The 22,755-nt window shown below is 39.4% G+C and overlaps 1 long non-coding RNA gene across 1 annotated transcript in view; it reads right to left on the bottom strand.

Annotated features, from left to right (window-relative positions):
• Nucleotides 1-22,755, bottom strand: part of LOC311433483 — a 38,465-nt gene that overhangs the window by 1,459 nt on the left and 14,251 nt on the right. The gene's annotated exons all lie outside the window — the stretch shown is intronic.

Genomic DNA, 22,755 nt, shown 5'->3' with positions numbered 1-22,755 from the left:
GGTTAGATTTGTAATTATATACGTCTGTACTTGTGTTTAGAGGTGTAAGGGCAGAAGTAGTATGCAGAACTGCTACCCCTTCCTGATAATGATGCAATGATTCAGTATATCCACTGTCATGTTACATGGAAGGAAGAGACATCGCAAATGAGTACAGCTGTTACTAATGCATGGAAAAACATGAGACCTTGTCCTTAGCATACCTACTTGAGGAAAGAACAAAGGCTGCTCTGAATACAGAACTGAAGATAGCATTTCAGCTGAAGGTGTAAAAATTCTTCTTGGCAGCAATTTCCTGTATCCCTAATATAGATTCAAGGCTATAAACCTCCAACTTTTTCCCCAGAAAAATTCTTCCTTGTCAAGCAATCTGACCGCTTCAGAACAGGAAAAAAGAGGATAAAGAGCAGGATATTTTTAGCGTTCCTGAAGGAGCTTCTTCCAAATGTCATTATAAAGCTACGTGAAATCATCTCTCTGGATGCTCATTCCAAAATCTAGGACAAAGTGAATGACTTCAGCCATAGCCCACCCCAGAGAAATACTGCATTCCCCACTCCAGCATAATGCATTCAATTCAAAATAGTTTGTTCCTCAGCCAAGGGACACAGCAACATAATTTACTATTTCCCTTTTGAATATCCAGTACAGAATAAATCTGATCTGCTGGCGAAGTGTTTTGAAAGTCTAGCCTGAAAGCATATCATCTGTTTCCTGGAGCTTCCTTCCAAAGATTCAGCAGCTAATTTTACATCATTGCACCCTTGAAGTCTTTCAAAAAGGCAGGTGGGTGGGAGGGGAATTAAATGGCTTACAAAGCATGAACAAAAAAATTGTTTTAAAGATTGAGTCAGTTATATTCATTACCCTTTGTTGCACAGCACCCAAAGGGAAGATAAAATTGCTAGGTTAAAAATATTATAATCATTCTTTTCTTACATTTATGCAACATCTCATCTTAATTTTTCACAGCACTTTTTGTGTTTCAGACCAAATCTCTACTTATCAGTTTGAAGGAAACAAACTGAATAGTATTGTGTAGCAATAACATGACTCATCTCCATCATCCTCTTCATTTCTCTCAAGGGAGCAGTTGTTCTGCCTACCCAATATTTTACAGGCACTGTTACATGGCAAACTGCACACAAGTACAAATAACTTTTGGGTTAGTATTGCCTATTGGTGGTCTTCCTCAACTCCTCCCAGCATGCACTGGCATCAAACAGAAAAACAAGGTTTTGTTTCTTTAAACATTGTGCATACAGCATAAATAGCTCACCCTATTGTATGCTCTATCATTAATAGTCCTTTCCTAGGGACACAGCTATAAGTTCAGACAAGTCCCTCCAGAATTAATGGCAACAAGAACTCACTGTGGGACTTGCGTGCAGTAGTGGGAGGGGGATCTACCTCTGCACCTCACTCACTTCCTCTCTGGATCCTAAAGTGATGGTCATTGGTCCCCAAGACCTAAGACTCCGCAAGGGGGCAGGAAAGAGGCAGAACTCATTTAGCTCTGCCCTCAGCTTCTCAGGATTATTCAGGTATAGTATAATGCCAACTCAATATTTACTGATGCTGCTTTTCCACAACAGGGCTCTGACCCCCCAGTGAAATTTATACAAGTAGGACATTGAGTACACCTTTTAGGATCTGCATCTAAACTTTTGGTCTACCTGTAGTTTTCTGGACCATGAATGTTTAAAGTGGTTTACACAATGGGACCAACTTTCAAGATAATTAAGTGTGCAGACCTAGACAGGAATAGTAGTGCAAAGAAGGAAAGACCTCACATGGGTAACAAAAACAGCTGTGATGAGGGCACTCTAACAATGGCAGGGCACTCTAACACTTCCCTTTTATTCAGTATGACTCAGCTACCCATGTCTGACATTCACAGCAGAGAGGTCTCACATCGCTAAAATTCAGACAGGAAAAGAGAACAAAAGCAAATATTCTATTCAGAGTCATACTGAAGATTTTGCCAGAAATCTGTATTTGACTACTTTTCTCCTGTGAGGGGATAGGGAAGAGACAAGAGTACCTACTAGCATATACCCACAGAGTGTGCAGTGCTTAACAAATCCCTTCATTTACTGTAAATGGTGTATAAAATAATGTGGATCTTCTCATCCATTCATTATATCCATCTCTAATATTACCCTCTTTTCCATTGCCATTTATCCTTTAAGCTCTCTGCAGTTTTCTATTTGTTCCTCATTTCCTTTAATTCTCTTTTCCTCATTGATTTCTTTTACTTTTCTCAACCATAATAAAATGCGAGAACTGACCCAGTTTCTTCCTTCTTATGCTTTCAGTACATCCTATATATTTGATGACCAGTACAGGAGCAAGGAAGCCTGAGTCAATATTACTTTCTACCTACAAAAATCACCTGAAGGTGCAAAAAAGGTCAAGGAGACAACATTTGCATTCTCCCCTGTTCTCCCACAATATAAAATAATTTTTTATTTATTATTTTTTTTTTTTACACTATGCACCTGCTTTCAATAATTTTTGCTTATGGAACACATGAGAGAGTCCTGTGTGGTACACTACATTTATAGCAGTGCTGTTATTTCGTTATTCATAATCAAACCCGTAATGTGCCCATATGAGGAAGAAGGGACCCTTCTCAGCGAAGTTAGTACAGCTCCTCTGAAGCACCTCATAATCCATACTTTACATTCAGACAGTTTAGCCTGAGGCCCTATTTGTCCTGTCATTACCTGATCCTTTAAGTGGTGATAAAGCCAACACCTACTAAAAGGTCCCTTTCTATACATATATCACTGCTTGAGCAAAATATGCAGTAGCAGCAGACTTTTCAGCCACCATCTTTTAGTCTCAGTTTACCCAATATTGTTCCTTTTTTTTATTGTTAGCTTCCAACATGCCGTAGAGCACATCAGAAAAAGTGTCAAAGATGGCAATTCAGACAAAGTGAGGCAGGAAATCACCAAAGTTAGATAAGAGGAAATGCTGCAAAGAAGGTGGACGGAGGAAGATGCTATGTAAATTCAATTCACAGCCCTGGAACACCTCCAGCTAGTAGGAAACTACACCTGCCTTTTATGACAGACCCGAGCTGACCGTACTATTACTGCTGTCCAAAGATGGAGCTATCTTCATCCTAGTATAAAGGATTAGCAGTGGAAAACATGATCAAAACTTTTAAAACACTTACAGGGGAGCAAGGATACCAGACAGAACCATCTAAAATATTTAGACAAGATATCTTAATTCTAGTCAGCAGGGATGGATTGGGTTTTCCATTGGTAGCTTCAGCACCTTCATATGGCTCCAACAGCCCAAAGGAGAGCAAACAGTGCAAACACGTGAAAGTAAGAAATGAGAGAAGATCTGGGACTAAATACGTTCCAGGTGTTCTCCTGGGCTGTTACTATGACCTGATTGTTATCTATATTTCATGCAGGTGATCAAACAACTTGTAAGGAGATCTAGAATGCTCATTTCCCAAGTTTTAAACTGAAAAGGTCTCCAGCAACCCTGAAAGTAGCATAATCCTACATGTCAGACCAGTTCCTAATGTTTTACTTTTGTATGACTCAAATGTCTGCTCACACCACCAGCAGGCACCATAAGTCTAACAAGTGCAGTGAGGTAGGAAACATTGGTACAATTTTTCCAAAAAGGAACAAAGTAACATTAATCTAATTTCCTCTGGTGATAGAGACACATCTGTAAGAAGACAGTGAATGTGTGTACATGCACAGGCACTGGCTTTTGTCAGATATTACTTCAGACCATTAATATTCCCATAAACACATAGGAGAAATAATAAGGCAGACACAAAGCCTTTTGAAAGAAAGCCACTAGTACTAAAAATGTGAATGAGACTAAGTTACGGAGAGACTGTTCACCCTAACCACTACCCATCCACCACCAATCAGCCTGGGATAACCCCATAGAAACAGTTGCCCTGTCCTAGAATAAGCCATGCAGGTGTGGAACAGCATGCATCCTGTATATATTGTTGGAGCTTTATTCACCCAATACCTCCAAGTAGAGTGGAAAGGTTGTGAGTTTCTGCATTTGGGCATTTGCAAGAAGCATGAGACAGGTTCTTCCAGTCCTGCCAAATCCCTCTGCATGCTGAGCCTTTGGCCAAAGCATCTGCTTGGGTGATGGTTTCTCCTAGGCTTATTCTTTGTAGATTTAAATGTTTATTGGACTAAGGGCTATGCCAGTTGCAGTTTTAAATGTCTAGGGTAACTTTTGTAATTGGATCAAAGCCTTGTTTCAAGAATAGTTACTCAACCTGTTTTATTGGTGTAAAAATTATACTGCAGTCAGGTGCTCTTTTTACTGTATTTCAAAAAGCCACAAAGCTTGCAGAGTCATTTCCAAATTGACATTTTAAATCACGTTTTGCTGCTCCACATCTTCAAAATTATGTATATCAGAAATAAGTCAACAGGGGAAAGCTTTTTAAACCAAGAATTATACTTAAGCCCCAGCTATCCTAGTAAAGCTGCAATATTGTGCGTTAGTTATTGTGGGAACTCATGACCTATGGATACACATCAGTATCCATCACCTGTCAGAGCTTCTGCCGATCCACTAAAGTCCAGGACTATCTCCAGTTCCCTCAGCTTTGTAAGACAGAACACAAATCTGGTCTTGTGTGTGCTGTATGTAACGAAGTTTGTGGCCAAGTCCAGCACTCATTAAACAGGAAATTCATATGGACCAAATCTCAAAGCTGTTATTCAGCCCTATACTGTACCAAAACTCTTTTTGATTTCAGCAATCTTATGAACCAAAACAAGAAACTTTTCTCACAAAATCCAAGGTTCAGCTCAATGACTTAAGATTACTTTTCTTCCTTAGGCAAGGCCTGCTCCAGGATTTGACCTCCTATGATCAAGAAAAGGATGTTTAGCTGCTTAGGACTAGCATGCTCAACAAGAACAAAAGAGACACAATCTTTGTTTTTCTCTATTTCACAATAAGGTCTCAAGCAAATTGGTACAGCACACCTTTGTGTGCAAAGCAGAGAACTACACTAGGAGAAAAAAGTATATGTGACTAAGAATTTACCTTGGAAAAAAAATTACCCAGCTATGCTGCATAATTTATCAGCTTAAATAACTCATACATCAACTAGTAACTCTGCTGTTCACAATTGCTCAGTCTGGATGTTAGAGGACTAAGAGAAGTGATTTTCAAAACAAAAATATCTGGGGGTAGAATCCACCATTTTGCAATAGATTTAATACTCCTGGCTTACTCTTCGAGCACCAATAGTGATCCATGAGATACTAGAATATAGACATCACACCGATGGTAGAACCAAATTCTTAGGAAGGGATATGAAACACAAATTATTGATTCCAAGTCACCGCAAATGTCTCAGACTTCAGAAAAAACATAGGTGAGTCAACACTAACTACATTAAAATCCACAATTCTAACTACATAAAAACCTTGAATCAGTCTTGCAGATTCTTCACATCTCCAGAAATAAAGCCATTCATTAGACACTCATATTTACTATGCTTAGTAATCAAGGGACAGTGCCTTTTCTTTAATAAGTGGTTAGAGAAAAGCTCCTAGAGATTACAACTACAGTGCTAACTTCTATTTTACCCTTTACACAGTCCTCTGCAGACCATGTGCCTGCAAGGGGTGCAGTGCAGCCGAGACATGCACAGGCACGGAAGAATCTAGAATGAGGTGTAATAAAGTAGTACGCAAAGATTGATCACTGAGCTTATAAAGAATATTATCAACAAAAATATTATCACTGACTAAAGAAGTAAATAGTGATTTTCCTTCTTTCTGCCTTCCTGGTGCAATACTACATAGAATTTAAAGAGCATTGATTGTTGTACAAGAACAAGCAGGCTTGTATTATCCATTAATCTCTGAAGATCTCTGAAGTGTTAAAAGGAAACTGGATATTAGCAATTGCTTCCAGTGCAGCAAGCCCAATCACTGCTCACTTCAGATACTTGCAGTGACGCCCAGGTTAAATGTGCCCAGATAACAGGGTGGGGGTATAAGTAACCTAATCTGTTTAACCCTCCCACCCCTCCCCAGAAAGAGAGAAATTGGGAAATCAAGTAACAATTACACACAGATGGAATTTTTACACTGAGCTTTGAATGAATACAATGGACCAAGTGAATCTGGCCCAGCTACTTGCTACGTGCACATTCTCATATAGCCCTTATCAACCACTTCCATTTGCAGGTAGTAGGAGCACAAACACCCAGAGGTGTGAACACAGTACACAAACTGGAGAAAAGGTACTGATGTGCATCGTTCAGGAAAAATGAAAGAAACTACTTCTGTAGGTTTTGTTTTTCTGCAGTCTGTCTACATTTGATACCATAAAGGTTTTGCACTCTGATTTCAGGTCTTTCTTCTCTGGTCCTCTTCTGCTCCAGGTCTCCTTTATTCCACTCCATTTAGTGGAATCATTGTAGCTCTACAATGCAAACAATTCATAATCTTGTTTTCTCATGCTACATTCCTCCAACATTGTATACTCATCTTCTCAAGTCTTGATGAAGCAATGATATATTAGAGGAGAAGCTATTCTTTAAACAGAAGACACCAAGGACTCTACTTCTAATCACAGGGTTCAAAGAACCCATTTTTTCTTTCAATCTTCACATGTTATGCATCAGAGTCTATGCTAGAAATTTAACTGAACTCTGCAGTTTTATTTCTTTCAAAATCACTTTCAAATACACCCATACAAATAAAGCAGTAATAGAATGAGTTTGCTCTAACAGGGCATTTAACTACCGATGCATTGCAGTGACTGAACAGACTTTATCCACAAGCATCATTATATTTTCCATTTAACTTGAGCTTACCTGATTCTAGACTCCATTTAGCTTTTATACTGAAGACCCCTTCCAGATCAGAGGTCAAATTCAAATAGATGCTGATCTGCCAGACATGCAAGTATAACCTGAGAGTATAACATTTATTAGAATTCCAACAGGAAAGCTTTTTTTGTAGAGGAACAGAAGTATAAAAAGACTCAAAAACATGAAGTCTAGCTTTTTGCTTTCTCTCAGTTCCTCTGAACTGCTACATTATCATCTTTGCAGTAGAATTTCACTTCCTGGTTTATATGATCAGAATCTATATTTTGGAAATTCTATTACATTGTAGCTGACAGTTCCATAAAATCATAGCATCATTTCTTCATTTCTTCTGGGAAAGCTGTCCATCCTCCACTGCCACACAAATACCACACACACACACCAAGAGCACTGAAAAATTTTGATCACTATTTTTCATACAACTCATGGTCTTTTCGGACTATGTTAAGAGAAACATCTTAGAGGATTGGGGCAATATTACCAGAGAAATTAGGATTGCCAGCAAGGTATTTTTCACAACATATTTGCAGAAAAATAAGAATTAGTCAGACTTAGGGGACGCCAGTATACACATGCTGTAGCAAAGCATTTAATTGATTTGCAACATCAGATTAGAAACTATGGATTAAGTTTTCATATTTGAATTGCAACCATACACCTAATTTACCTCAGTTTGAATAGGACTAGCATTCTACCTATTCAAAGAATTAAGTCCAGTGCATCTGCACAGAACACAAAAAATCCAATAGACCCTGACAATCAATAGAGATTTGACCCAGAAGCTGACAGCCTTAGACCCAAACACATCTGCAAGAAAACATGAACCAGACCCCTGAAAATGCAATGCCACTCAAAGAAAGAATGTAGCCTGCCTAAATCCCATCTTTTACTGTGGTTAGTCTCCTGTACTTCAGAGAAAGACCAGAGGACCCAAAAAAACGAATCATTATAACTTATCACGGGTAAGTTTTCCTTTTCATGACCCCATAGATGACAAGTGAAATCCCCAAAGCATGGCATTATTAACCAACCATAGGTTTTTTTTCCTCCCTCTCTAATAAGCACCAGCAGGAGACATCTTTGCATCGGATGTGATAGGAAGCTGAGGTTCAAAGTCAGACCACTCAGGAACAGATGTTTCCTAGTGGAAAGCTATGCATGAGGATTGAGATTCTCAAAAGGAGCCAAATGATTGTTGGGTGCCTTCCCGTGATCAATTGTAACACTGTAATCATCATTAGTAATGCTACAAACCCAGACGCTTAATTGTACAAGGTTGAGTTAAAGCTGTCTTTGTTCTGGGATCCTTAAGTCTGAGCTCCATCATTACAGAAATACTTATGAAAAACTGAAGAGTAATTTCTCAGGTGGAAAGCACCCTGCCACCATGTTCCAGTCTGATAAGTAATGGTAAGAAGTCACTACTGTTTCAAAAAAATGTTTCTCCAAGCACATCCTGCCCCGAGTATTAAATATGTTTTAAACCATGGTGAAATATTATTTGAAATTATGTTCTGTTTTGGAGATCCTGTGGACAAAAAAAGCAGTGGCATAGTGATGAAATTTTTAATTAAGAATTGTTTAGTATATGACTTATAACACTTATTTCTAGACTCACAAATTCATTCCATATTCAAAGAGCGGATGCAAAGTTTTGGAATAACACTTCACAAGTAAAAGTTGAATTCCTACATGAAGTACAAAAATTGAAATCAGCACTGACCGCAGATCTGAGATCAGCCCTCAATAACACAACAGCTGCAGACTGTGGTTATCATCACGTCCTCCAGAGTATTTTTGCAGATGCTTCATTGCAAACTGGAAAATCTGATATTTCTTTTTGTTAATTGTACTTTCAATTATAGAGAAGGTTATGGAGACAGTCATTTCTTATTATAATTTTACAACAACAAAACAGCACTTCAAAAACTGGCAGTTCCTGCATGTCAAACATTTGTGATTACTTGGAACAATCTTAATAGCCACGCATACAGATCTTGTGCATTTTTAAGGTTCCTTCACACAATTTTATCAGCACAACAGACACTTAAAATCTCTCCTAAAGCTGATGATGCTTCCAGCATTTCCCTAATAAAGGGTAGGGCAATTTTAGCTGTGTCAGGCCATGAAAGCTGCCAGGCAGTCCAGGCAGAGAACAAAATCAGGCAGTACAGTGATGCTCTCCCATCAACAGTCCCAGCTATATTAGGATCAGGATAACCTGGCAGCTCCTGCAACTGAATGGGGTAGGAAACGGGAAGAAAGGCAGAGGGGACAAGCAAGCGATCCCACCAAGCAGCATTGCAATACACCCAGCCAAATGTCTTTTCCCTGGGCAGATGAATATTGAGACTGCACACTGTGTCAGCAGCAACAAGCTTTAACTTATCACCTCTGTCCCCCCTGCCCAAGCAGAAATATTTTTAAAAGGCTCGGTACATTTGTTGATTTTGTGCAGGTGGGGATACTACAGGAATTCCACCTGGATTCAGATGAAAGCCACTTCTTAAAGCAAACTTAAGGGTTCTGATATTGCTGAAAGCTTCAGAAACACAGTAAGGCCTTTTTCAAATAATGTGGCTGCTTGACTTCCAGGTATTCAAATGAAGGTTTTCTGTCAGTGACCTCAGTGACAGCCAGACAGCCAAACCATATATCAAGACCAGATTCTGATCCCCACTTTCCCACCACTCTTTCTCAATCACTCTCCCCTCTCCCTCCCAGAGAAGCTGCAACACTGACTCCTCATTACTCATCAGAGATATGCAGGTAGCCCAGATGCTCATGGGTAGCTGCAGCCAGTCACATTGTGCAGTAGCCCATAAAGCCATCCTGCCATAAATTACCAAAAACCCCTATAACTTCAAGGGCAGAAACAACTCTTCTCCCCCACACACACACACACCAAATAGACACACACCCTTCTTAGTACAGAGACATTTGAAGATGCAGACTAGAAGACCTTTTATTCCTTTGCTATGCAGAAGCTTGATCAGAAAAAAAAAATAAAATATTTTGCAAGGGCAGAAACAAACAACAGATTCCAAACAAGAGACTTAACTGTATAATTGTTCTAGAAAGATTTGAAAAAAAAAAAAAAAAAAAAAAAAAAAAGTTAATTCATAACCTTAAAAATAAAGCACACTACTAAATAATAAAGACATTTCAAAGGATGGTAAGAAACAAGTTTTTCCCAGTGGGGGAAAAAAAAAAAAAAAAAGGATTTATAATAGAATAGTTCACTTGGAAGGGACCTTCAAGGATCATTTAGCCCCAGCTGCCTGACTACTTCAGGGCTAAACAAAAGTTAAAGCATATTATCAAGGGCATTATCTAAATGCCTCTGGAACACTGATGGGCTGACATGCGTTTCTATGTTCCTATGAAATAGAACAAATTCAAGAAAAAATCATTTCTCAAAGAAATACTTCAAATTAATAGTTTTTCAGTACTAGCTCCAACAATTCTTTATGCTGTAACATCTTGGAGCTTTAAATGAAGATCTGTGAAGATCACTGTACAACAAAAAGTGAGCCAGTCCTAAAATGACACTCAAGTTTCCATCTGAGTTTTGCATATTTGTTTTTTTCAAACCAGAAGTCTTCCAATAACTTCACATCTTACAGCATGCAACTATTTGCTCAATTCAGGAAATAAGACAAGACAGAGTATCGTCATTAACTTGTTCCGTTTTGCACTACGGTATTTCTTATGAGCTTGTTCTTCAGAAGGCAAAGCTTTTCATAAACATTGGTAACTTCAAACTTTTCCATTATGTCAAAAATTCTCATGATTTACCAAAACAAGTTCAAGAAAAATAGCTGCAAAACAGTCCAGTAATAGACAGCTATTTTTGGTAATTTTAAAGCTTCAAAAATGCCTGCTTTTATTTTAAAACAAATTAAAAGACAACTACTAAATAAGCTCTCTTTGTAGTCCTGGAAAGCAAAGAAAGTTTGATTTTACAAAGTATTTTAAACATTTTTTCCCTGACCTATTTTGATCACATCTTGATGTTTTACATATATAAGAAAAAAGTTCTAAGAGGCAGCAGCCCCTCATGGTTTATATGGCAAAATTGTCCCTACAGAACAAAAATTGAAATTCTGGAGCCATTTTCCTACTTACTGTTATCCATGTCTTAAAATAAACAATATACATGTACGATAATAACCTGCATCTCCTCTTCCACCACAAGTACTTTCGAGGTCAGCATTCTCTCCGTAACTGACCTTAGCCAAACAAGATGAGGCTTTTGGGGAACATGCTAAATGCAGGTTGTTGCACTTCCATTGCCCTTTCTTCTTAGGTTTTGCTGAACCAAGGAGTCTGAACACACTGAACATTTTGCTGTCTGAAGCAATAAAACAGCTCTGTCCTGCTATACTTCAGCACAAATTATTCTCCATCTCCTGCAGGTGTAGCAGGAATTGTCTGCAGAGTTGTGTTCATTTGATCAGAATCCTTAGTGTACCCATTCACACTGAAAATATTTAAAACACTGGGTCAGAAACCATCTCAGCTAACAGCTAAGGACCCTGGAGGACAAGGCAAAAACCAAGCACTGTGTACAAAACCTCTTATCTGAATCACAGAATCACAGGATGGTTTGGGTTGGAAGGGACCTTAAAGATCACCTAGCTCCAACCCACCATCCCATGGTGAGAAGGGGATGGCTTTACTGTTTGAACTAACCTGTCACTGGATTTTTTTCACTTTTGTTTTCAGTTGCTAAATGCCTTCTGATAACCAAGGCTCTCTGAATCATTCAGTGTTGCATCTACCAGCACTTCAGCATGGTAGAGGTCAGCAGCACCATGTTCCCAGAGCACAGTGAGCAACAGACAAAGCATCCATCCAAAAACACCGGGGACCACTTTCTTCTTCAGGAATTTTTCATTTTAATATTCCTTAAGGGCACTGGTGACAAAGCTAAGAGGTCACTGCAGGAGCAAAAGTCCATCATCAAACTCAAGCTTTTAAAATGGCTATATCCAAGCCCTACAGCTTAGGTAGGGCTTTCAATTTCAAAATTAAGGAAATAGATTGTTACTTTTCTTACTTCACTTTTCTCATTATTAAAGCATAAGGGCTAGCCATTTTTTCAGCAGGCAGAGAAGAAGCAATTTCACTGCGATCCCTTAAAGCCCATCTTAGTTCAAAACCATCTTACTGGTTCCAGAGAAACCATTCCTGTGCAAGACCTGGACTAGCAGAGAATCGGGCTATAGCATTTTAGATCTAAAAGTTAACTGTAAAGCTCAAATCTGAGAGTTATGTTTGTATATACACCCACTTCAGTTTTCTTTTGTTACTTTTTAGAGCTATAAAAATGTGCTCTAATACGTACCATAAGCAAACAAGTTGCGAGCCAGACTAATTATATCACTCTTGCCCTTTGCTTAGAGCAGTTTTAACTCATCTCTAAATTCCAGTCATCTGTTTCTAATTCGAGTACATTTCAATTTCCTCACTCAATATGAGGAGCAGCAGCACCAGTGCTCACCAGGGGCCCTCGCCAAGTGCAAATAAGAGTCAAGAAAAATCCTGGTGCTCTGCAAAGCAAGCTGGCCCAGCTGTCCCCAGCACAAGCATTCAGCAGCAACAGTCAGACTTCATAAAGTACAGAGCAAGTCACCCACATTAGTGTTGTTGTTAATGAGTATAATTTTTAAGATTAAATATCAGCTGTTATTTTTGAGCAAAGTTACCCAAAAAAATTAAATCAGGCAAAGTTTTCCCCTCTGCTACCACTTGCATGCTAACATATGTTAGCATAGCTAACATGCTAACTGATACGTAGCATCTCCATCATTTGTTGCTCTGCTTTGATGCATCTTTTCCAGCAGCAAATGTTTTTGAATCCTGCCAATTGCTGTTCCTAAATGTCTGTGCATGGAGCCTGAAGAAGTGAACACCAAACCGACACAGAAGGTTATGGGACTGGAAGGGGAGAGAAGCACAGCTGTGTGCCTTCTATATTACTCTATGCAATCTATATTACTCTATAGCTCACATTGTACAACAGTTTCTTTTGTTTCAGGATAAGAGGATGAACTGCAATGAACTCCAAAGGGGTTGTGCATTTGTTTACCTCTGAGGTGGGGAAAAAAAATCTGCATTTCTATTGTTTATGTAGAAGATGAAGCTGTGCCTAACAATAAATATTTCCCACTTCAAATGTATGTTATTTATAGTAGGCTTTTGAATTTTCTCCTGGAAGAATCAGTTCACAAAAAATCATGAAGTTCATGAAGTAGGCGAGAGAAAATCCAGCTCTCATACACTTACTCTGCATACTGAGCTGAGAGAAAAGCTGTCCCACATGGGAGCCTGGCAGAACACAAACCTGCAAGAACAAGAATTGCAAACGTTCTCATTGCAGTGGGAAGCATTCAACAGAATGGATAGAAGGAAAACTATTAGTCTATTCCAAATATTTCCTTTTATTTGTTAAAGTTTTCACTTAAAAAAAAAAAAAAAAATCCCCCAAATGTATTATTTTAATAACAGTTCATTAGGGGAAGTTTTGGTTCATTTTGCATTTACTCTCAGGAATCTGTTAGTTGTTATTTTGCATTCAAGTGTAAATTAAGAGGAAACAATTAACTAAATCAAGACTTTTCTGAATTGGGGTCCCCCTAAGATTTTTTCTATGAGGTTTCAGTCAAAGCACCGGTTAGGAATAGAAACAACATCTGCAGCAGAGAAAGGCAAAGAAGGCAACACTTCTTTGCATACTTGAACAGTTCTGTGATTTTCAGATATGAAAATCATGGCATGAATCTGCCATAGTTTTGTCAATTAAAATATGAATTTTTAAAACATTGTTAAGCTATTGCTGGAGGAAAATGGAGTCAAAATGAGCCAAGTCCAGCACTCTCATTTATTAATCATACTACCTACCTAGCCAATTTCTCAATCAACTATTAACAAATAGGTCTCAAGCATTACTCTTCAGCATACTTCTCACAGAAGTATTAAAATCCTGACGAATCCGTTAACAAATTTCTTTTGTGAGATTACCACAAACTGTATGCTGCATACCTAAAAACAACTTCACATGAAATTGGAGCCACATGCAAAACCCGCAGAGTCCAAAATGAAGGGAGACACTCAGCTTCTCTGAGTGGTAGCAGATGTAAAGCCCTTGCTGTATGGCTTCCAGGCAAAGCATTAAAAGGGGTCTTAATTCACATTTGCTGGCAGATCTAGGTGCATACTACTGAAACACCTCCAGTGGACTGCTCCCTCCCATCCCCTCCCCACTACAGCATCCCTACAGACAGCAGGCACAGCTGAGTAGGACACATGCACTCTCTCAAATCACCATTTACTTCCGGCACAGTAACAAACAAATTGGTGGATATACCATTAGAGATACTTATTTGACATCCTGTTCGCAGCCAGAATAACACACAGTTAACAGAATTCAAGAAATCTTCCTGTTCAGACAGTATTTGGAAGGAGAAACAGCCTCACCCTGACTGCTGCCCATGCTCCCGCATAAGAGATCCACAAAACAAGACACATTTCTTCAAAAGGCTGAACAATGCTCACACACATGGATTTGTAAGAGTACAGGTAATGTTGCCATCTAGTGACTCCTGCCATAGCAATATTGGCAAAATTTTGACTGGGCTTTATCGAGTATCCTTAACAACTATACAGCTTTCTCCAGTCTGGGGGCCATAGCACGTGAATTTGGGGGGGGTTGCAACCTTTTTCGCATCATACCAGATTAAAGAAAATTTCATAGTCCCTGTTGTAAAAAAAAAAAAATCAAATAAAAAAAAAATCAAATCATTTTAGGGTCTCTTTTCCTTTAGCTTCTAGAAAAGCAGTCGTAACCCTTCTTCAGTGTGCTTGTGATCAAGGAGACAACCCATGAAAAACTAGAGCTCCATAGATTTGATCTGTAAATTCAGTGATTTTCCTGGCACCAAATCTCCTTTTCTGGCACCTTGCAGTACTATTTAGACTGCTACAAAACAATATTTTGTAAAATTCATCTTGCAAGGTACAAATGGATAGAAAGAGCATAAGAGCATAATAGTATTCTTGTAGTATACAGGCAGAGCAACCCTGGCAGCTGTGCTACACATTAGCCAAGCTTTAAGACTTATTACTAGTCATTCACCTCAGAATGACAGAAGTCTCACAATCTATCAACTAACCTGTTGCAAACACAGCAACTTAAGACTGTGCCTTTCCTGATGTAATTGTGGCAGAGCTGTGATCAGATCTGAAACATTTAATAATCAATGTTTTTGTCTAAACACCATAGCAGGCACTTTTCTGGGGAGTTTGGTGCAGAGCTCTCTGCAGAGGTGATATGAGGGAGCTATTCTGTTTAGTTTTTTTGTTCAGATTTTGTGGGGGTTTTGTTTTGCTTCACACCGGGGAGTGGTAGCAATTTCCCTTCAACAGACCCATACTGGAGGCTCCTGGGCAAAACAAAAAAGGACAACATCAGGAAAGAATTTAGTAGGAAAGCATGACCACCACACACTGGAATAGGTAAAGTGCTACGAATAGAAGCATAAAGACAAGCTGTAAAAGAGGTGGCTGGGCTACAAATAAGTGAGAGGAGAGCAGAAACAGAAGAGGACAAAATTAAAGAGCTTTAACCTAGAGGGAAAAAAAAAAAAAAAAAAGTAACACAGGGAAAGGACTGTAAGAGAAAGAATGTGCAGTCTTGGACAGCAAGAGGAAAAGTGCAGCTCTGAGTATCTAGGAGACAAGCAAGGCAAGGATCCAAGTGCAAAGAGCAGTTAAACTTAGTTCAGAATAAAGAAACACCTTTGGCACTTATGGAATTTGTTAATGCCTCACTATTGGGAGCAAAATTAGAGGACTTTAACAATGCTGCTTCATTCCGTGTCTCTCACACAGGCAGCAAACACTCACAGGTCTGTTTCACAGGTTAGTCAATAGTGAGTGCACTGCAGATGGCTTCTGCTAGGTATGATTTTAATATAAAGCTGCTTGGAACTGTCTCAATGCATTGCTTTCATATTGTTCTTGCACATGGATAACTTTAACATCAGCTGCATAACTCGGAAAATTGAGAAACCCTGACTATGCCTAGATTTCAGTTGGACTAGCTGAAAAACTCAATGCCTTGGGAAATTGGTCTGGTCTTTTGTGTCACCCCACATTACCACTGGCCCCCACCTTCCTCATGCATTCCAAGATTTATTCTGTTATTCTCAGTGAAGTTTGTTCCACAATTTGTGATCACACCAGTGCACTCACTCATATGCACACAAGCCTGGGAAGGTCAGAAGTCACAGATGTTTTGCTAAATACACAGAACCCATGACTTGCATGAGATCTGTGTCTTACTCATAATGCAAAGAAACATATACAATTCTGCATATGGAATGCATCACACTTAACTCATTTAAAACATGATTCACATTTCTCATCCCACAGCTCATCCCACCTATATAGTGACTGCTATTGCTATGTTAACATCCAGTTTTAAAATAAAAAAAAGCTTATCACTTATCACTACAAAGTACTATACCCCATATATGAAGCCTTGAAGGCATGACCAATGAAGAATGTACGATTTCAGAATAGAAAAACTGAACAATGCAGAACATTCATCTAACACTTGTATCATACATATAGCAGGCGTGCCTAGATCTCATTTATGAGCTACCACCCATATTGATGTTTATATAGTGCAGAGTCAAACAAAGAATTGCTGCCTCAGAAGACTTACAGCTTAATTCTCCTACCAATCCTTAGGTCAACTCAGCCATAGCAAGCAACAATGACACATTCTGAAAGCAGAAATGGGCTCCTGTAAAGACAAGAGAGTTTTAAAATGCACTGAACCCACCCTCAGGGAGAGTTAAGGATGCCTTATGAATGCTCTAACTTAGCCCTGAGGTTTGTAGTAGCATTTCATCCCCCACTCTCTCTACACAGGGGAAATGCCTACATATCAGATTATGCTACCTTTTGTGGTGTTTTGTGAAGAGCTAGCAGCACCAAAGGTCTTTCTGCACTTAGACTTACTTGTGAGCCAAGGTTTTCTAAGCTGGAAGTTGATTTTCAGAACTGGAATTCTTAGTTTGTTTCAGCAACTAAGCCCTGAGCCTTGGAGAAGTAGTACAGTGTTCCTAGCTCCCTTTTTTTGCTTCCCTTTATGCAGAGCATAGTCTGTACTAACAAATATATCAACTTTTTACTCTGAATAATCACATTTGGGGCACCAAAAATCCATCAATACCGAGGAAGACTGGCATATTCAACTTTTGTAAGAGTTTTTTTTTATTTGTGCTTTGTGGTTTTTCTCCTCCTTGGTGATTATCTAGATGGAGTGAGATAAGTTAAATGGGGAGGAAGAGACGACAATGCTAAAGAGAAAAGCAAACTGAGCAGAGATGAAGAGGCAAGGACTTGGAGAAAAACACAGGTGGTCAAAAAGTAAATGAAGGAGAACATCGAGTAGCTCAAAGATTAGATTAAGACTCATTCCAACCCACATAAAAACCTGCAGCCTCCAACAGTTTGCTTAAATAATGCATTTAGCCTTGCTCCACAGAGTCTGGCAAGGTGACTGTCTTTAGAGGTACCACACATCACTCGTCCCACCACTGAGGGTGTGACTCAAACAACCTTTCCTGCCCCCCCAGCTAAGTACTATAAACTGACTGGGCAGATAAGAGGAATTAGAAAATTGCAGCTGTAATTTCTTCCTTCCACTGTGAGAAAGCATTTACAGAGTGTGTCCAGGAGCCCACCAGGCACAGTGTAAGGCTATGTACCCAAGCTGCAGAAACATTGCAGCAGGAAGGCAGAGGAAACGTGCAGTTTGAGACCAGCTTCCTCCACCCCAGAAAGCAACGTGCACAAGGTGACACACAGTACCTGCACTGTGTGAACTCTCCATGCATCAGGCCTACAGTGATTCTCACATCCACACAGGACTTCAATGACCTCTCGTACCTGACAGCTCTGAAGAGCACATGGCTGGTATTTCCTTTGTTATAGAGGAGAGGAGCACAACTGCAACTGCAAGAAATCAGGCTGCAAAGTTTGCTCTCAGATATAATTAGCCCAGTTTTAGTTAAAATTTAATTAGCTATACTGCAAGAGACCCTTCTTCAGAAAGATCAGAAACTCAAGAGTTTCCCTCTTGATTATGAGGTGACTATGAGGAGGTATTTGCCTTTCTGAGTTGCTCTAGCAGACATGCAAACTAGTAGTAACTGATCAGAATGACTAGTTAAGAAATGTCAGGTTTCAAAACATAGTTAGCATTAACATTCTTTAGGACAAAAAAAAAAAAAAAAAAGGAAGAGAAATTTACTGGAAAGAAAGAAAAAAGATCCCAACACTGCACGAGAATAGCAAGGCCTCCATTAGAAGAAATGTAAGTGAAGAAGAAATGCAACTCTTGCAAACATGCATGCATTAAAGGAGCAAAGGCTTTTACAAGCACAAGAAACACCACAACAAATTGAAGAGGAGAAAAAAAAAAAAAAAAAAAAAAAAAAACACACACGTAATAACAGGAAACTCTTTTTTGCTTGTTTGATCTGTGACCATACAGGCTAGTCTCAAAATAAGCGAGCTAAGACACTTAAAATTGCATTACATGAACAAGGGAAAAAACAGCTGTACAAATTTGTGCCTAGGGATGGTTTTTGCTAGTCATCCACTGCTGGATGTGAGCACAGAAAGATGGATTTTTACAAAAGCAAGGAAAAGCTGGCTTAAAACCCCCACAGATATCCCTGTCTGCTCAATGAAGAGAGAAGGTCAGGCAATACAGATGCCCATGTGCATGCCTTGCAGAGACCATACATACCAGGCCCATCACCATAACCAACACGTTTTCTGTTTAAGCTTTTTTCTTCCTTTCAGTTCCTGTAACTTTCATGAGGCTGACTTGTATTCTTTTTCCCAAAGCTCAAGCAAGCTGTGTGCGTGTTACATAGTCAATACATCCATAAACCCAACACACAGAATGCTAGAGCAGCTTGCAAAAAAACTCATTCAGGCGAGCCCTAATTAAAAAGAAAAGAAACCTTTGCAAACAGCGTGTCTCTGAGAGGTGAAAGGTCCCCATGCTGCTCGGTGAGGAAACACCAGGGCCACCTTTAAACTTTAGAGTTTTATTAGTGCCTTTGTCAGCAGCATGTATCTGTGTGTGTTGTGTTTTAATCGAGACCCTGAATTTGTCTGTGACAGACTCAAAACAGGAAATTAACACCCTGCGGTGTGGCGGCAAAGCCTCAGAGGAAGCAGCAGTGGGGTACATGAGGCCGAAGATGAACAAAGACCCATAAACATAACGTCACCCATAAAAATCACACTTTAAGGCACAGGAAGGATACTAAACAACACTTGGCTGCACTACATGCTTGCAGAAAAAAAAAAAAAAAAAAAAAAAAGGCCTCAGGTTGAGAGGCAGAGCATTTACAAGGCAGTTATTTCTCTGAGTATTTTCTACGGTTTTGTATTTTGAGCAACAGAGTTCAAAGTTAGGCATAGGAAATACCCCACAAGCTCTCGAAAGTTAGGTTTCCACTTGACACGTGGCTCAGGGCTAAGATGCTGCTTTTTATCTACCTCCCTGTTTATTTGGGTTATTTCCTATTCAGAAGGGGTTCAACTTGTCTGCAGGCAGCTAGAAGGATTTCTAATGTTACCATGGTATTGCTGACCTTTAACACGGGGCTGTTAACGTGACCTTTGCTTCTTTCCATTTCTACAAGGATGTTTCAGTGTAAATAGTTTGGAAGCCAAATAGCACCAGGAGATTCTTCCTCTCAGAGACGGGAACGCAGCAAGCCCAGCGCTGAAGGGAATGAAGACAGAGCTGCAGGCTGAGAGCAGGCAGCTGACAGCCAAGGAAAACCAAAGAAATATCTGGAACAGGTTCCTGCAGCTGAAAGATAGCTGGCAACTGACTTTTACAGCACATAACTCTACCTGCAAACTGCCCCATCTCCCAAAGAAACGGCACAGGAGACCATCTACAGCCTCAGAGGCCCAAAGGCAGGCTTTGCAGGGCACAACATCTGATAGCTCTTTGAGTGGGGTAACAGAGCCCCAGGATGAAGAAATGTTGGCAATATTGCTTAAGATCACTATTGTAACTCCCAGGATTTTGAAAGTCTGAAATGTTGTCACAAACGGGGAAGATGTTAACTTTTTAAGAAAACCTTGCATTTTATAGCATATCAATTAAAACAATACCAGACAACAGCAGATTTATGGTTTTTAAAAACAGGGGCAAACCCACTGCTGTAGCCTTTATCTAATATATTCTTTGCCTCAAGGAAATGTTAATACAGTTATATAAATTCTCATTCTATTAAATGAAAGGCAAGTCCAGTTTCATGGGGCATTAGGAATTGCTGTTGTAAATTAGACCAGTGTGCAGCCTACTGAAGTGAGGGGAACTTTAAAAGATTCCTGCCAGACTCCTCAGGCATGAAGTGATATTTTGAACACTGTAACAGTGGCTAGGAGTTTCAGGAAAAGGTGTGCATTATTGAGAAAAAAATTGTTCACAGTGGGAGTTTCCTCTAATCCTGCACAGACTTAGAATTAATTTTTCAAGAGAGACCAAATAATACCCTAAATTCCCTTAAAATTTGATGGGATTTATGTGACTAACATCCCAAGTCTTTCTGAAAATCTACCTTTTATGTTTGGCTTATGCTGTAGAGAATGAGAGGGAGATATTTCTTGTATAACTCTAAGAGCTCAGATTATACACAAGTAATCCAAACCACCTGTGGATTGCTGCAGTGAAAAATTTATGGTTGTCCCTATACACACACACACAAAGCTACACACACGGCTTCCTTTTTTTAAAGCAGGGCTTCTAATATATTTAGGCTTCAGGCAGACTATGAGAAGCACAAGTCTTGGGTGAGCATCCGAGCAGCCACAAAGCTACCCTAGTTTTAGGTTTGGTGGCTGGTCCTGTCAGGCTGCTCTATGAGCAGCTGCAGCTTGCTGTTCATGGGGAAAGACAGCTATGCAGAGCAAGCATCAGCTGCAGAGTCCCCAGAGTCACCAGCTAAGGGAATCAGTCAGCTTGGAGCTCTTGGAGCTACCAGGGCAGCACAGAAGTGCTAGATCAGCTTTGGGTATGGCTCTGGTAAAGAGGTGACCCAGAATTTCAACCCACTACTAAAACAAAATATGCTACAGAAAAAAATGCTTCATGTGGATCATCTGGAAGTGACTTGAGATAAAAAAGGATATGACTGAATTATTAATTTAAATCAATAGCATTTTAGGAGTGTACAATTTGTGAATTCCTAATTTAAAATAACAAAAAAAAAAAAGAAAAAAAAAAGGGATTAAAACACTAGAGAGGGACCCGTGCAAACCATCTAGACATTGGCAGCTTGAACATGCAAGGTCTAGGCAGTACTCTGCTCTGGCTGATACTGATGCAAAAAGACAAAAAGAGGAAAGTACCGAAGTAAATATAAAAGCGTTCCACTACCAAACAGGAAACAAAGAAGCACCAAGAAGCTGTGCTGTTCACAGGGGATCTGTTCAAATGAGATGGTATTGAAGAGATTCAACCCAATCTAGGACACTGCAAAGATGAATTTAAAGACATGTAAGATTGAAATGGAACCTAAAATTAGTACATGGTTTTTTGTCTCTTCACTCCATATTTCCGTCCTACGTAGTGAGATCATATCACTGCTAGAGCCAAATGCTCTCTCACTGCTGTTGCTATGAAAGGCTAACAGAAGCTGCCAAGACCTCTAGTGAGGCATATTAAGTGAAAATCTATATAAATTTTCCTACTGCTCTTTCTACCACTGTGCAGTGTTTTACAGTGTTAGCATTCTGATATGCTAATTACATACCTCACAAAGAGTAAAGATTGTGCCTGATCTCACAATAAACAGCTTATAATGGAGAACATACAATGCTAGGAATATTCTGAGTGGAAAGCACGAGATGGGAGTTGGCTGCTATGGGTTTTTAAGGGGCTTATATAAAAATTAAAAACGGAATAGACTCAAAAACCTCACTTACCTCTTACTGTTGCAAATAATCCAAATAAACCCCCACACATCCATGCAAACTGAGCAATCCTAGAGTAAAATCTAGTGTTAAAAGGCTAAATAAGCCACCTTAATTTTAACAGGTGTAGAAACTTAAGAAAATGCCATTTTCAGCGAAATAAAATTGTTTGTAGTTTTATGTTGATTCAAAGCCCAGTAACAATCATCTTTGGATAAATGTAGCAAATACATTCCAATAACTGAAAAAAAAAAAAAAAAAAAAAAAAAAAAGCAATTGTTATTTTTAAGTATTCTGTGAAAAAGATATTTTCATACAGCTAGTACTTGCTGATAGGCAGCCCTACAGTAGTTTGGGCAGCCTTCTTGTTCCTCAAGTAGGCACAGAGAAGAGAGTACAGATACATCCACTCTTAACAACTAAATGATTGCCATTGGCACATGGAATGCTACCATTCCTTTAGTTTCTCTGGCCCACATTTCTTGGCCCACATTTCTATAACATACAAAGTTTCTCATATAATCTGGAATTAGATCTGGCAACACTATCCAAACCGTGCCTGCCATTCACCTCTCATAAGGAGACAGGACACAAGGAAACTAGATACAGCCAAAGGAAGCAAGTGTAGCCAAGATCAAGAGTGTAATGCAACTGAACTGGACTGCATTTTTGGCTCAGATTATTTTTGCTGACCCTAACAGACCCAGTGATCCTGCTCCTGAAATCTTTGCAAGTTCACCCAGCATTTACTTTAGAGAGCAGATTGATGCATAGGCCCTGAAGATTAACCGCATAAACCTCAGGACAACTTTCCTTCTTCAGAGGAAAGGTGTAGCAATGCAGTGGGCAATCCCTAGGCTTCA

The sequence above is a fragment of the Aythya ferina genome, assembly GCF_964211825.1.
Source record: "Aythya ferina genome assembly, chromosome: 3".
Classification (NCBI taxonomy): Eukaryota; Metazoa; Chordata; class Aves; order Anseriformes; family Anatidae; genus Aythya; species Aythya ferina.
This window is presented reverse-complemented; position numbering and strand designations above follow the sequence as displayed.